The sequence below is a fragment of the Erpetoichthys calabaricus genome, chromosome 8 (genome assembly GCF_900747795.2).
Source record: "Erpetoichthys calabaricus chromosome 8, fErpCal1.3, whole genome shotgun sequence".
Taxonomy (NCBI): domain Eukaryota; kingdom Metazoa; phylum Chordata; class Cladistia; order Polypteriformes; family Polypteridae; genus Erpetoichthys; species Erpetoichthys calabaricus.
Window position 1 is genome coordinate 169,606,722 of NC_041401.2, and position 16,190 is coordinate 169,622,911.

Here is a 16,190-nt window from a genome sequence, read left to right on the forward strand (position 1 = left end):
TCTAATAGGACAATACATGGCCATAAAACCTTCAACAGAGTTGACTCCAGTTTCATTTGCAGCCAAGGTGTGAGTTTTGTAGATACTCACCCAAGTTAACTCCAATCTTCTACAAAGAACTACATTAATGTTCTGAAAACTAAGATGAATGAGAAAGTTCAGTTCCTGATTTTTCATAAATTTGCAAACCTTTCTGAAACCATGTTTTCACAATGTCATTTTGGGTTATTAAGTGTGTATTGATGGAAAAAATTGTAAATTTATCTTGTCATGCTTGTGTGCACGTGAAACAGCTTGAAGGCTTTTGCGATGGTAATTCTCTGCCGGGACAGGAGGTGGCACAGTGTACTAATGACCTTTCGTCTTCCCCTTCTGCAGAAAAGATGATTGACACTGTTCCATCTGAGGGGATCTCTGGAGTTCCTCCACCTGGTCTTGCCACATCCTCCCAGAATGCCTTAAATTCAAAGGAGCCTCCATCCTAGTCAGCCTATCTAAGACAGAAGTCGGGACGATTCACTTTTTGTGCCATAACAAGCATTTTCTTTCAATTTATTACTTAGAATTTTACAGGATTGGACACAAGATGTCCCAGACCTTTAACCTTGGCCTGTTATTTCTGTCACAATCTATTTAAAATTAAATCTACAACACAATAATGTGTGCAGAAAGTGAGTCTGAATACTTTCCGAATCCACTGTATGTTAATGATTTGTGTAGTTTATTTCGTTGACTGCTCTGTCTCCTTAATGTAGAACCAAAGGCGATTTATTAAAAATCCCGCTTTGCATTTGTATTCTGGGTTCTTGTTTTTTTTTTTGTGATTCTTTGCTTCATTTAGATTTTCTGGCTTGGATGACCTTTGGCATTTGTATTAAGGTTTCTGGCTTGTGAGCATTTAAATTTGCTTGCTGCTACATTTGACTTTTTACATAAAGCCTTTTCTACCCAGCCTTGCCCTTTTCTTGTTTTTTTTTTTCTTTAAATAAATATTTAAATATGAAGAAACTTCTCTTTTCATGTGCTTTGTGGCCAAAGGTTTCATGGTTTTCCTTACATCCTTATTGTGTAAATTGTGAACATTTGTTACTTAAAAGCTTGAGCCCCATTTATTCGGCCTATGCAGTCTAAAAGCCTTGCTTTTGAGTTGGGGGTTAGACTGCCTGGGGAGAGGCCTACTCAGGGAGTTCAGGCTCGTGAAAAGGCGGGTCTGTTTGTTTGTGCTTTTATGATACCCATTTATTTGAGCTTCTGGCAAGAATTGCAACACTTCTGGGGTCACTTCTAGTCACCACTAATACAGTGGATATAGAAAAGAACCCCCCCCCCCTTCTAAATATTCTCATTTCTTTTGCTTTACAGCCTTAAATGAAAACACACAAACCAATATTTTTTCCAGCTTTACTTACTCAATACAATCTATAACATCCAAATGAAAGATATCACAGCCACAGTTCAAAAAAATAAAAAAAAAATAAAAAACAAGAAATACTGAGATTAATAAAAGATCGCCTCCATCCTAAACAATATTTGTAAACTCAATCAGGTGTAAGTAAGCACCATTTCCATTGCAGACCATGGTTACTGGCTTCTACCTGTGATCAGCTGTAATCAGTGTGATTAGTGAAGCATCAAAACAGCTGTTCCTGGAGCATTTATTCCCTTGCTTGGTAGTGCAACTGACAGCAAACAACTGACTATGGGTTGCAAGCCACTTTCAAAAGATCTCAGGAATAGAGTTGTGGACAGACATAAGGCAGAAAAAATCTCAAGGACTTCATCAATCCCAAGGAGCACAGTAAAGTCCTTAATAAAAAAGTGGCAAGTCTTTGGTACTACTAGGACCCTCCCCGGATCCGGCCGTCCCTCCAAACTGGATGGAAGTGCAAGGAGGAAACTGGTAAGAGAGGCTACCAAGAGGCCAATGGCCACTTTGAAGGCGTTACAGGATTTTATGGCAAAGAGTGGTCATTGTGTGCATGTGACAACAATTTCACAAGTGCTCCACAATTGTGGCTTGTTCAGGAGGGTCGCAAGGACAAAGCACACTTCTCAAGAAAGGCCACATTAAGGCTCGTTTGAGCTTTGCCAGAATGCACCTTGAAGATTCTGATGCCAAGTGGAAAAAGGTCTTATGGTCAGATGAGACCAACTACATGGCCTCAATACCAAACGGTACATCTGGCGGAAATCCATTGCAGCTCACCATCCACAACACACCATACCTACAGTAAAGCACGGAGGTGGCAGCATCCTGTTGAGGGGGTGTCCCTCTGCCGCAGGGCCTGGGGCTCTCGTTAGGGTAGAAGGAAAAATGGATGGGGCAAAATACTTCTTGAGGAAAACCTGCTACCCTCTGCCAGAAAGTTGAAGATGGGCAGAATGACAATGACCTGAAGCAGACAGCAAAATTGACCACACAGTGGCTGAAGGAGAAAAAAGTGAATGTCCTCGTGTGGCCCAGTCAGAGCCCAGACATAAATCCCATTGTAAATCTGTGGAAAGATTTGAAGGTAGCAGTCCACCAATGCTCACCATCCAATTTGACCGAACTTGAACAGTTCTGTAAAGAAGAGTGGGTGGCAAATATTGCTCAGTCTAGATGTGCAAAGCTGATAGAGAAGAATCCCAACAGACTCAAAAAGGTGGTTCAACAAAATGACATTGACATTGGTGGGTGATCTTTTATTAAGCTCAGTATGTCTTGTTTTTGATTTTTTACAATTTTTCTGAACTGTAGCTGTGTTATCTTTCACTTGGATGTTATAGGCCGCATTGAGTAAGTAAAGTTGGGAAGAAATATGTTTTGTGTGTGTTTTCATTTAAGGCTATAAATCAAAAAAATGGGAATAATTCGAAGGGGGGGATTCTTTTCTATACCCTCTGTATGTGAGAGACACCAGGGAAGAGTTTCTTCTAGGAGAACCTGCTGCCCCTGCAAGACTAAAGGAGTCTGTCCCCGATACACAACCGAGTCCCCGTTACAAATTGAATGAAAATCAAAATTTCCCTGTAACCTCCGTTTACATAATCTCACAAAGAGTTTGATAAATGGATGTCTAACTATTCTAAAAGGTGGTGCAAAAAAAAGTAAGGAAATGACAATTAGTCTACAAGGATGGCCATCTGGAGTGTAATCTGGAGCTCTTGAGATAAAAGGATCAGACATGCCAGCACATTTACTGTTGAGGATTTAGGAAACTGATCTCCAAATTGATACATGATACAGATTCTTTTAATCCTTACAGAAACATCAAAGAGAGAAGGAGAAAGGTTTACAAAAAGTGAGATTTGTCTATTAGCAGAAACAGACTCCCACCTCACTAAACTGCCCACCTAACAGGAGTGCTGTCGCTAACAAAGACAGTTCTGGCCAAACTAAGCTTTCCATTCAGATCCACAGCTGATGAGATGCAAGCATTCAAATCCCTTCCTTTTTACAAATTTCTGCATTCCTCCCAACATGCTGGAGTTACCACTAAAACGTTTATGTGTGAATATTCCACACAAGGGACAGGCTGTTTGGGGAGTGCAGTCTTGATTTAACAAGATGAACCTATTGACACTCGCGTGGAAGAAGCTTCTCTTTATAATTAAGTTGGGAGATGCTGAGGCCTACCGCTTAGCATGAAACGACTGGCCGCTCCGGAGTCTTTGTCCCTAAGTCACACTATTTTAATCGCTCATTATTGTATGTGTTTATTCATTTTGCAGGTCGCTTCATCTCTAAACCATGAGCTTGTTCCTCTGTAGCGCTGCTCATAATCTCTCACCAATTATGGCTGCCTAAATTGGTAGTGTTCACCTTCTGCATGTGACTAACAGAGGTTCAGTCCTAGACTGTGCTGAAGCTACATGGCTGGCCACCTTGGCTTAACTGTCGATGATGAAGGGGAGCGGTGCTCCTCTGAGCAATTAGAACTTCAGGAAAAGACAAATAGCTGCTGTGCAGGTCATGACAACAGGAGAATTTTAGGGTACCAACGTGGCCTTCCCTGTTTAGATAGATAGATAGATAGATAGATAGATAGATAGATAGATAGATAGATAGATAGATAGATAGATAGATAGATAGATAGATAGATAGATAGATAGATAGATAGATAGATAGATAGATACTTTATTAATCACAAGAGGAAATTCACATACTCCAGCAGCAGCATACTGATAAAAACAATATTAAATTAAAGAGTGATAAAAATGCAGGTAAAAACAGACAATAACTTTGAATAATGTTAACGTTTACCAGCCCGGGTGGAATTGAAGAGTCGCATAGTGTGGGGGAGGAACGATCTCCTCAGTCTGTCAGTTGAGCTGGACAGTAACAGCAGTCTGTCGCTGAAGCTGTTTCTCTGTCTGGAGATGATACTGTTCAGTGGAGTGCAGATGATTGACAGGAGCCTGCTGAGCGCCTGTCGCTCCGCCACAGATGTCAAACTGTCCAGCTCCATGCCTACAATAGAGCCTGCTTTCCTCACCAGTTTATCCAGGCGTGACGCGTCCCTCTTCTTTATGTTGCCTCCCCAGCACACCACCGCGGAGAAGAGGACGCTCGCCACAACCATCTGATAGAACATCTGCAGCATCTTTTTGCAGATGTTGAAGGACGCCAGTCTTCTAAGGAAGTATAGTCGGCTCTGTCCTCTCTTGCACAGAGCATTAGTATTGGCAGTCCAGTCCACTTTATCATCCAGCTGCACTCCCAGGTATTTATAGGTCTGCACCCTCTGCACACAGTCACCTCTGATGATCATGGGGTCCATGAGGGGTCTGTGCCTCCTAAAATCCACCACCAGCCCCTTGGTTTTGCTGGTGTTCAGTTGTAGGTGGTTTGAGTCGCACCATTTAACAAAGTCCTTGATGAGGTTCCTATACTCCTCCTCCTGCCCACTCCTGATGCAGCCCATGATAGCAATGTCGTCAGCGAACTTTTGCACGTGGCAGGACTCCGAGTTGTATTGGAAGTCCGATGTATATAGGCTGAACAGGACTGGAGAAAGTACAGTCCCCTGCGGCGCTCCTGTGCTGCTGACCATAATGTCAGACCTGCAGTTCCTGAGACGCACATACTGAGGTCTGTTTGTAAGATAGTCCACGATTCATGCTATCAGGTATGAATCTACTCCCATCTCTGTCAGCTTGTCCCTAAGGAGCAGAGGTTGGATGGTGTTGAAGGCGCTAGAGAAGTCCAGAAACATAATTCTTACAGCACCACTGCCTCTGTCCAAGTGGGAGAGGGATCGGTGTAGCATATAGATGATGGCATCCTCTGCTCCCACCTTCTCCTGGTATGCGAACTGCAGAGGGTCGAGGGCATGTTGGACCTGTGGCCTCAGGTGGTGAAGCAGCAGCCTCTCCATGGTCTTCATCACATGTGATGTCAGAGCGACACGCTGGAAGTTGTTCAGCTCAATAGGACCTGATAACTTTGGGACTGGGGTGATACAAGATGTTTTCCAAAGCCTCGGGACTCTCCCCTGTTCCAGGCTCAGGTTGAAGATGCGCTGTAGAGGACTCCCCAGCTCCAAAGCACAGACCTTCAGCAGTCGTGGCGATACTCCATCTGGACCCACTGCTTTGCTGGCACGAAGTCTCCTCAGCTCTCTGCCCACCTGCGCTACTGTAATTGTGGGTGGGGATGTCTCTCCTATGCTGGTATCAGCAGAAGGATGGGTGGAGGGTGCAGTACTCTGAGGTGAGAGTGGGTTAGGTTGGTCAAACCTGTTAAAAAAGTTGTTCATCTGGTTTGCTCTCTCCACATCTCTCTCGATGGTGGGACCCCGCTTAGAACTGCAGCCAGTGATGATCTTCATCCCATCCCACACTTCCTTCATGCTGTTATTCTGCAACTTCTGCTCCAGCTTTCTCCTGTACTGCTCCTTCGCCGCTCTGAGCTGGACTCTGAGTTCTTTCTGCACGTGCTTGAGCTCATGCTGATCACTGCCTTTAAAAGCCCTTATCTTCTGGTTCAAAAGGCCCCTGATGTCACTTGTAATCCATGGCTGCTTGTTAGCATAGCAGCGTACAGTTCTTACTGGAACTACAATGTCCATACAGAAGTTGATGTAGTCAGTAGTGCAGTCAACAACCTCCTCAATGTTCTCACTCTGTGACCCCTGCAGGATATCCCAGTCCGTAGTTCCAAAGCAGTCTCTCAGAGCCTGCTCTGCCTCAGGGGACCACTTCCTAAATGAGCGTTTACTTGCAGTTATAAGCAAAAACAATGCTAGATGGCGTAAAGAATCAAACAAAAATTAATCACCACATAAAGATGAAGGCTGCTTATCAATCTGGCTCTGCCAAGGGGTTGACAGATACAGAGCTCCTTCTTTGAGGCCGCCTTCCTATTAAGTGACACCTCCTTGTGGGTGGTCATCCTTTTGCAGCCTGTGGGACTGGAAGGGGGCAGAGTCAGTTGCCCTCAGTGGGAAGTTTCTCAGAATTGTGTAGAAAATAAACAAGACAGTTAGTGACAGCGCCCCCTCTCGGTCAGGGGTGGTATCACATACCTGGGAAGAGCTTGGATGGCGATCCTCAGGCACACATGTGTAATGTGTACAAATCTGTTAGTGGGCACTCCACTTCTAATGGGTATTTTGTTTTGTTCCACTCCATATGACAGTTTAGAATTTATATTTTAATCTATTTATTTTCATTGTATCTGTTTCATTCCTCCTCTTTGTGATTATTACCCTGTCCTACTATTGCTTGGTCTTCTTACAGTTTTACTGCCAAAAGTGACGAGTGAAATGATTTATACAAAATTAAACTGACAACAAAAATTACAGTTTGGCTTTGCAAAACAAAATGTGTTATGTCACAAACAACACAGCACATTTACAAGGATACGTCAGCGGCACTTCTGTGATGATTTTATGCAGCTTTCCACATACACATCTAAATATGTTATGTGTGTGTTCACAGTATCAACCTCAGTCAGTTTCTCTTGGTGTTTTCCAGGAGTAAACATGTCCACTCCACTCTCCATTCGCAGCAAATAAAAGTAGTGAATAATGATCCACCCTTTATGGGATGAAGGGGTGCCAGGAGCCAAAACCCATAGAAAGCTTTCTGCACAATATGGAGACTGTGTTTTATGATAGCAGAGTGTTTTTGAATGGATTGCGGAGTTCAAAAATGGGACAGACAAGTGTTAAGCATGAAAAAAGGAATGGGATGCCTGTCCATGTCCGCTACCCGTGACAGCATTGAGCAAGTCCATACCACGATTTTGATGAACCGACAAGGATTTCAGCCACTGGTACACCTTCAGCCAATAAAAGGTTGATCTCTGTTTGCTGCTCTTCTTTGGGTCCAAACAGAGAGCAGAACAGCCATGTTTACCCCTAGAAACTGATTGGTCCAGGCTGAGACGTTAACACTGTGATTACAGTGTAAAGGACAGCACATATGGGCTAGCATCCTGGCTGGGATTGGTCTCATTCCCTTAATGGGCTGTGACAAAGAGATCGGAGAAGGCTCCATTTCAAAGCTATATGCTTCCCTAATCCACTAGATGGCAGCAGCATCCCTGAGCTTCAGGACCCATTGAGACACCCACAGGGAATGTTGGGCATTGCAGTGCAGTGGGGCAGTCCTGCTGGGATCCGTGGGTACCACCACAGGGTGCTTCAGGGAGTTATGAGACTTCCGATTGACCTTGGAAGTACTTCCATCAGGCTATGCCCTGGCACTGGAAGTACTCTCAAGTCCAAGATAAAAGGAGCCGCTCAGCCTCATCCAGATATGTTGGAGCTGGGTGTGGAGGATGGAAGAAGGTCGCCTGGGAGGTGTGGTGGTGAAGCAGAGTGAGAGAAGAAGAACTGTGTTTTGTTTTTTGCCACTTTTGGAGTCTTTCTGTAAGGTATTATGATTAATAAACCTTTTATTAATATCCGAACTTGTGTCTGTTGAGACTGGGTGTGAGGTTTGGGGTGCTGCACTGCCCCTTAGTGATCACAACATATATCAGGGGAAAGCTTTAAAGCCAAACCAAAAAAAAAAACACAAATAAAACATTATACATAATTATTGACTTACCCTTAGGATCTCATGTCATCTTCAATCTTCGTCTAATTCAAATTCAAATCCAAATTTTATATGTCACATAAAATTATATAGACAATGCAAATTGTAGTGAAATGCTTAGTTACAGAAGCCCAAGAAAAATGTAAGTATTATAATAAGCAAAAATTTTTTTTTGCAGTACAGTAATCCCTCGCTATATCGCGCTTCGCCTTTCGCGGCTTCACTCCATCGCGGATTTTATATGTAAGCATATTTAAATATATATCGCGGATTTTTCGCTGCTTCGCGGGTTTCTGCGGACAATGGGTCTTTTAATTTCTGGTACATACTTCCTCAGTTGGTTTGCCCAGTTGATTTCATACAAGGGACGCTATTGGCAGATGGCTGAGAAGCTACCCAGCTTACTTTTCTCTTTCTCTTGCGCTGACTTTCTCTGATCCTGACGTAGGGGGATTGAGCAGGGGGGCTGTTCGCACACCTAGACGATACGGACGCTCGTCTAAAAATGCTGAAAGATTATCTTCACGTTGCTATCTTTTGTGCAGCTGCTTCCTGAAACGACATGCTGCACGGTGCTTCGCATACTTAAAAGCTCGAAGGGCACGTGTTGATTTGTGCTTGAAAAACAAACTCTGTCTCTCTCTCTCTCTCTCTCTCTCTCTCTCTTTGTCTGCTCCTGACGGAGGGGGTGTGAGCTGCCGCCATCAACAGCTTTGTGCCGCGGTGCTTCGCATACTTAAGCCAAACAGCCCTATTGATTTGTTTGCTTTTCTCTCTATCTCTGTGACAGTCACTGCTCCTGACACACACTCCTTTGAAGAGGAAGATATGTTTGCATTCTTTTAATTCTGAGACGGAACTGTCATCTCTGTCTTGTCATGGAGCACAGTTTAAACTTTTGAAAAAGAGACAAATGTTTGTTTGCAGTGTTTGAATAACGATCCTGTCTCTCTACAACCTCCTGTGTTTCTGCGCAAATCTGTGACCCAAGCATGACAATATAAAAATAACCATATAAACATATGGTTTCTACTTCGCGGATTTTCTTATTTCGCGGGTGGCTCTGGAACGCAACCCCCGCGATGGAGGAGGGATTACTGTACACATTTTCCTGTTTTTTAGCATACACATTGTCAATAAGTGGATGCTTGAGGGCGCTGTTGCCCCATGAAACCCAACAAACAGATGCAGACACTGGTTTAAAAGCACCAAGAAGTAATTTCATTTTCTTCTTTACAGTACTCCAAAGCACCTCCACTACCATAAACAATAAATCTATAATCACAAATACAATAATATTCCTCCTCTCCTCCCAGCAGCTCCGTCACACTCCCTCCCAACTCCGGCTCAGCTTGCTGGGTCTCCCATAGTCCTTTATATAGTCCTTGACCCGGAAGTGCTTCTCCTCTTCTGTTCACGTGACTTGTCAGCACTTCTGGGTCAGATGGAGAATTACATTTTTCTTCAGCCCGGAGGTACTTCTGTTCCTTGACTTGGGAGTATTTCCGGGCTATACGGGAAACAAAAATCCCCTCGTCTCCCTGCAGCATCACACGGTGGCCCCCAGGGAACCCAGCAGGGTTGTGAAGCCAAACTCCATCTTCCATGATGCCCTGCGGGAATCCGGGGAACCTCTAGGCTGCAAGGAAGACGCCATCTATCATCCTGGATGAGCTGCCGGCTGTCCATCACAATATATTCTCACACTTGAAATCACACAAAGTTTAATAAAAGAGGCCCCAGGACCGGAGTTGGAGACCCTCCCCAGGCAGTAACAAGGACAAATTTGGTCAGTATCTCAATGTCTGGATTATTACCCATGTTAATTTTGATTATGACATACTCGCTTTTTACCATTACTTATTCAAATAAATTTCCTGACCTCTCCTGCTTTTTCCACTCTGTCTGGTAATATCAGATGAAACCCGTTCTGCCTTAACTTCTACATAAGACTTTGGAATTGTAGTGTAGCATCCTGGCTGGGGTGAAGCCTGGTGGCTGATGGACTGTTAAATCTGGCAAGGACTGCTGTCAGGAAAATGATTAACGCTAGAAAGAAAAAAAGGTTGTGGTACTTTGAATGGAGGAGCTGAAAATGGAGGTGGTGTTTCTGGACAGTTTAGGGGATGATGGGAAAGTGTGGTACAGTACATTAGGACAATCGAGATGAGAACAGGCCATTCAGCCCAGCAAAGCTCAAAAATCCTATCCACTTAATTCTTCTAAAATAAGTCGAGTTCTGAAAGTCCCTGAAGTCCTACTGTCTACCACACTACTTGGTCGCTTATTCCATGTGTCTGCATTTCTCTGTGTGAAGAAAAACTTCCCAATGTTTGTGCAAAATTTACTCTTAATGAGTTTCCAACTGTATCCCTGTGTTCTTGATGAACTCATTTTCATTGGTGAGTGGTGTCGATCCACTGGACTGACTCCCTTCATAATTTTAAACACTTGAGTCAGGTCTCCTCTGAGTCTTCTTTTGCTTAAACTGAAAAAGCTCAGCTTTTTTAATCTTTCTCATCCCCTGTAGCCCTGGAATCAGCCTAGTTGCTCTAATCTGGACTTTTTCTAGCACTGCTACATCATTTTTATATGAAGACCAAAACTGCACACAGTACTCCAGATGAGGCCTCACCAGTGCATTATAAAGTTTGAGCAGAACATTCCTGTGACTTGTAATTCACACATCTGTGCGCTAAATGACCTGACATTCTGTTAGCCTTCTTAATGGCTTCTGAACACTAACACAGAGTGCACAATGACTCCTACAGTAAATTCTTCTCATAAGGGGTACTCTTGATTTCCAGACCTCTCATTGTGTATTCAAACCTAACATGTTTACTTCATATGTGTAGTACTTTACATTTGCTGACATTAAATTTCATCTCCCACAAATCTGCCCAATCCTTTATGCTGTCCAAGTCCCTCTGCAATGATTCAATGGATTCAAGGTTATCAGCCAATCCACCTATCTTGGTATCACCTACAAACCTAACCAGCTTGTTACTTATATTTCTATCCACATTGTTTTTATATATTAAAAATAGCAGCGGCCCCAGCACAGACCCCTGTGGACACCACTCTTAACATCAGACACCATAAGTGTGAGGTACAAGCATGAATGAAGGAGGATTCTTGGTAGGAAACCTACGTTTTCTATTAGGGTGTCTCTCAGGGCCACTACAGTGAGAGGTTTATAGGTAATTGTAAATAGTTCGTGTTCAATTACCTTCATTGTTCTGCAATCACATCTTTGTCCTGCTGCGTCTTCCTTCTGAACCTGTAATAGGAAGTCACTACAGTAGTTTTTATTACTCATTCGTGACAGAAGGGTGTGAAGTGCAAGGGATAGGGCATCGTCTGTGGACTTGTGTGATGAAATGCCCTAGCACCGGAAGTACTCCTGGGTCCAAGATAAAAGAGACTGCTTGATACTCATCCAGGCGAGTTGGAGTCGGGATTAAGGAATATGAATATGTGGAAAATTTTGTTTAATGTGTCCCACCACAAAGTCTCTCAAAGCACTTCATCACAAAAGGAGTTGGGGACATCACTCTGTAGTTCTGTCCTGCTCCACTGACAGACTGAGGAGATCGTTCCTCCCCCAAACTATGCAACTCTTCAATTCCACCCGGGGGGTAAACGTTAAAATTATACAAAGTTATTGTCTGTCTGTATACCTGTATTTTTGTCACTCTTTAATTTAATATTGTTCTTTATCAGTATACTGCTGCTGGAGTATGTGAATTTCCCCTTGGGATTAATAAAGTATCTATCTATCTATCTATCTATCTATCTATCTATCTATCTATCTATCTATCTATCTATCTATCTATCTATCTATCTATCTATCTATCTATCTATCTATCTATCTATCTATCTATCATATAATGCCTTTCATATCTATCTATCTATCTATCTATCTATCTATCTATCTATCTATCTATCTATCTATCTATCTATCTATCTATCTATCTATCTATCTATCTATCTATCTATCTATCTATCAGGTCTGTCATTGGGGAAGCAGCAAAGGTTCAAGGACATCATGTAAGTGATGCTAACTTAATAAACTACATAATAGTAATCAATGAACGAACACATAGTTTACTGGGGAAACTGTAAAGACACAAACCTGTCCAGTGAAGCTAGCATTTGATGATCACCTATTACAACAATTTTTTTAATGTAATAAATATCCATCCAACCATTATCCAACCCGCTATATCCTAACTACAAGGTCAGGGGGTCTGCTGGAGCCAATCCCAGCCAACACAGGGCACAAGGCAGGAAACAAACCCCGGGCAGGGCACCAGCTAAAGGGCACATTTACTAAAATAATACAAAAAATTAAGGAAACGGAAGATACTAGTTCAGGAATCAGGCAGCAATTTGCATCTTTCTGAATTTCAAAGTACAAGTGGCATTTTAACTGTAGGTTCTGAAAATGGGGATAGTTGTCAGAGTATCTAAAAAGTTAATTTAATAGCTGGTATTGACTTCAAATTAAGAAACTGCAGCAAAAGTCTTCAGCCCCACTACTGCCCTCCAGAGCCAGGCCAGGACATGGAATTCTGAAATTGTTTCTGGTTATTTTCCTTTGGAAACAGTACCATCTACTGTTCAGTTGGGTTATTGCATGTGAAAAGTTCACTAGATATACAGCCATCCATCCATCCATCCATTATCCAACTCGCTATATCCTAACACAGGGTCACAGGGGTCTGCTGGAGCCAATCCCAGCCAAACACAGGGCACAAGGCAGGAACAAACCCCGGGCAGGGCGCCAGCCCACCACAGACTAGATATACAGTGCAGTGAGAAAGATTTATAGGTTGTGATGGATGGCTCACATAGGTGGGCATCCCAGCAATGATGGAACATGGCTCCTTAACTGGATGGGAGGCCAGCCCTATGATGCCACATAAAAAAGGGAGAAGAACGTGCTGCCTTATTCAGAGAACAGAAGATGCCAACGTGACAGTGGGTACACTGGCATCCCTGCTGAGTTGGACCCAGGAACAATACCCAGCTTGAAGGCCAGTATAATGGAAGGATCCAGAAGGACTACAGGCTCCCCCAAGACAATAGGCAGCAGCTTCCTTGTGCGATGTTACCTGTGCGGATACCCATAAGGCACTCTGGATATTGTAGTCCCGTAGAACAGCCTTGTCAGGTTCCATGGGGACCACCAGGGGATACTGCAGGGATTCCTCATCCCTGATTTATGGGACTTCTGTTTGACCTTAAAGTACTTCCATCAGGCTATGCCCTAGCACCGGAAGTACTCCTAGGTCCAAGATAAAAGAGACTGCTTGATCTCATCCAGGCGAGTCGGAGTTGGGATTAAGGAAGACAAGAAAGGAGAAAAGAAAAGAGACAACGTGAAGAGATTTGTGTTTAGTGCACTACTGGAACCTTTGTGGAAGGTACTTGCGGAAATAAACCATTGTTTAAACAGAACTTGAGTCTGTGTGATTGTGTCTCGGGTTTGGTGCTCTTTGGCACCACCATCTTGTGGTTCACAAGATTTACAGGGTCTGTATGTCACATCAAAAATCAAATCAATCAAAATCAGTTTTACATGCAGTGAAATTCTCACTTTCACGTGGCAATCAACATGCACCAAGTCTCCATTCTCTAATGTCACCAAACCACAAAGTACACTAAAGAAATTGTTGCTGAAATGGACTTTTGCAGCCATATTTGAATAATACATTTAAAAAGCAGTCATTTCAAGCAGTGATAGCCATCATACACACTACTAATGCCTTGGCTGTGTTGGGTATCTTGATAATAAGAAGTATCTATTTCTATCAAAAACATGAAGATTTCTGGGTGACCTCAAACTTTTGAGTGTATACTTGTATTGTATTTAAAGAACAAAATGCAATCCATTAAAAAAAAAGCAAATAAAATAATATGTCCTGAGGACAATCCATGAAACTCATCACTATACGAGAAGAAGTGGCTCTTCATAAAGAATAAGCCAGCAGATAACATGTAAACGTTCAGCACAGGCCCGGTGCATTTACTGCAGATGTTAGTAAAAACTGAACTTCATTTATCTAACAAAACAGTTTTATCCCACACAAACTGGCACTGAGTAAAAAAGAAATCTTGAAATGCTGTCATTTTTTCCATCCAGGGCTGGCTTTTGGCTTGTACCCAATGTTACCGGAAAAAGCTGTGGCTCACCCTGACACTGAGCTAAACAAAGTGGCTTAGAGAATGGGTGGGAGGGTGGATTTTACTTTTCATTTTAATGTAATCCTTTTCACAGTTTCAAAGAGTTCTTTTGAGAAGTTCTCTACGTGTAAACTTCTACCTAACTGTAAATATTATGACAGACTCATCTTGATGGGATCATTGATCTGTCTTCAGTTCAAAGCATTCATTTTCAAAAGCTTATCTGCAGCCGCGATGTGGGTTCAACAGTCATAGCTGTGAGGCCCATACGTCGCTTTCCCCAACCACACTTGCCAGCTCATACAGTGGGATCCTAAGGCCATCCAGGAGATGTAATCCTCCCGGGGGCCCCGCTTTTGAGGTCCGTGTGTACCATTCGAGCAGATTTGTCAAGTTACAGTTAGGTCCATAAATATTTGGACAGAGACAACTTTTTTCTAATTTTGGTTCTGTACATTACCACAATGAATTTTAAATGAAACAACTCAGATGCAGTTGAAGTGCAGACTTTCAGCTTTAATTCAGTGGGGTGAACAAAACGATTGCATAAAAATGTGAGGCAACTAAAGCATTTTTTTTACACAATCCCTTCATTTCAGGGGCGCAAAAGAAATTGGACAATTGACTCAAAGGCTATTTCATGGGCAGGTGTGGGCAAGTCCGTCGTTATGTCATTATCAATTAAGCAGATAAAAGGCCTGGAGTTGATTTGAGGTGTGGTGCTTGCATGTGGAAGATTTTGCTGTGAACAGACAACATGCGGTCAAAGGGGCTCTCCATGCAGGTGAAAGAAGCCATCCTTAAGCTGCGGAAACGGGAAAAAACCCATCCGAGAAATTGCTACAATATTACGAGTGGCAAAATCTACAGTTTGGTACATCCTGAGAAAGAAAGCAAGCACTGGTGAACTCAGCAACGCAAAAAGACCTGGACGTCCACAGAAGACAACAGTGGTGGATGATCACAGAATCATTTCCATGGTGAAGAGAAACCCCTTCACAACAGCCAACCAATGAACAACACTCTCCAGGGGGTAGGCGTATCGATATCCAAGTCTACCATAAAGAGAAGACTGCATGAAAGTAAATACAGAGGGTGCACTGCAAGGTGCAAGCCACTCATAAGCCTCAAGAATAGAAAGGCTAGATTGGACTTTGCTAAAGAACATCTAAAAAAGCCAGCACACTTCTGGAAAAACATTCTTTGGACAGATGAAACCAAGATCAACCTCTATCAGAATGACGGCAAGAAAAAAGTATGGAGAAGGCGTGGAACAGCTCATTATCCAAAGCATACCACATCATCTGTAAAACACGGTGGAGGCAGTGTGATGACTTGGGCGTGCATGGCTGCCAGTGGCACTGGGACACTAGTGTTTATTGATGATGTGACACAGGACAGAAGCAGCCAAATGAATTATGAGGTGTTTCATAGACATACTGTCTGCTCAAATCCAGCTAAATGCAGTCAAATTGATTGGGCGGCGTTTCATGATACAGATGGACAATGACCCAAAACATACAGCCAAAGCAACCCAGGAGTTTATTAAAGCAAAGAAGTGGAAAATTCTTGAATGGCCAAGTCAGTCACCTGATCTTAACCCAACTGAGCATGCATTTCACTTGTTGAAGACTAAACTTCAGACAGAAAGGCCCACAAACAAACAGCAACTGAAAGCCGCTGCAGTAAAGGCCTGGCAGAACATTAAAAAGGAGGAAACCCAACATCTGGTGATGTCCATGAGTTCAAGACTTCAGGCTGTCATTGCCAGCAAAGGGTTTTCAACCAAGTACTGTATTAGAAATGAACATTTTATTTCCAGTTAATTTGTCCAATTACTTTTGAGCCCCTGAAATGAAGGGATTGTGTTAATAAAATGCTTTAGTTGCCTCACATTTTTATGTAATCGTTTTGTTCACCCTACTGAATTAAAGCTGAAAGTCTGCACTTCAACTGCATCTGAGTTGTTTCAT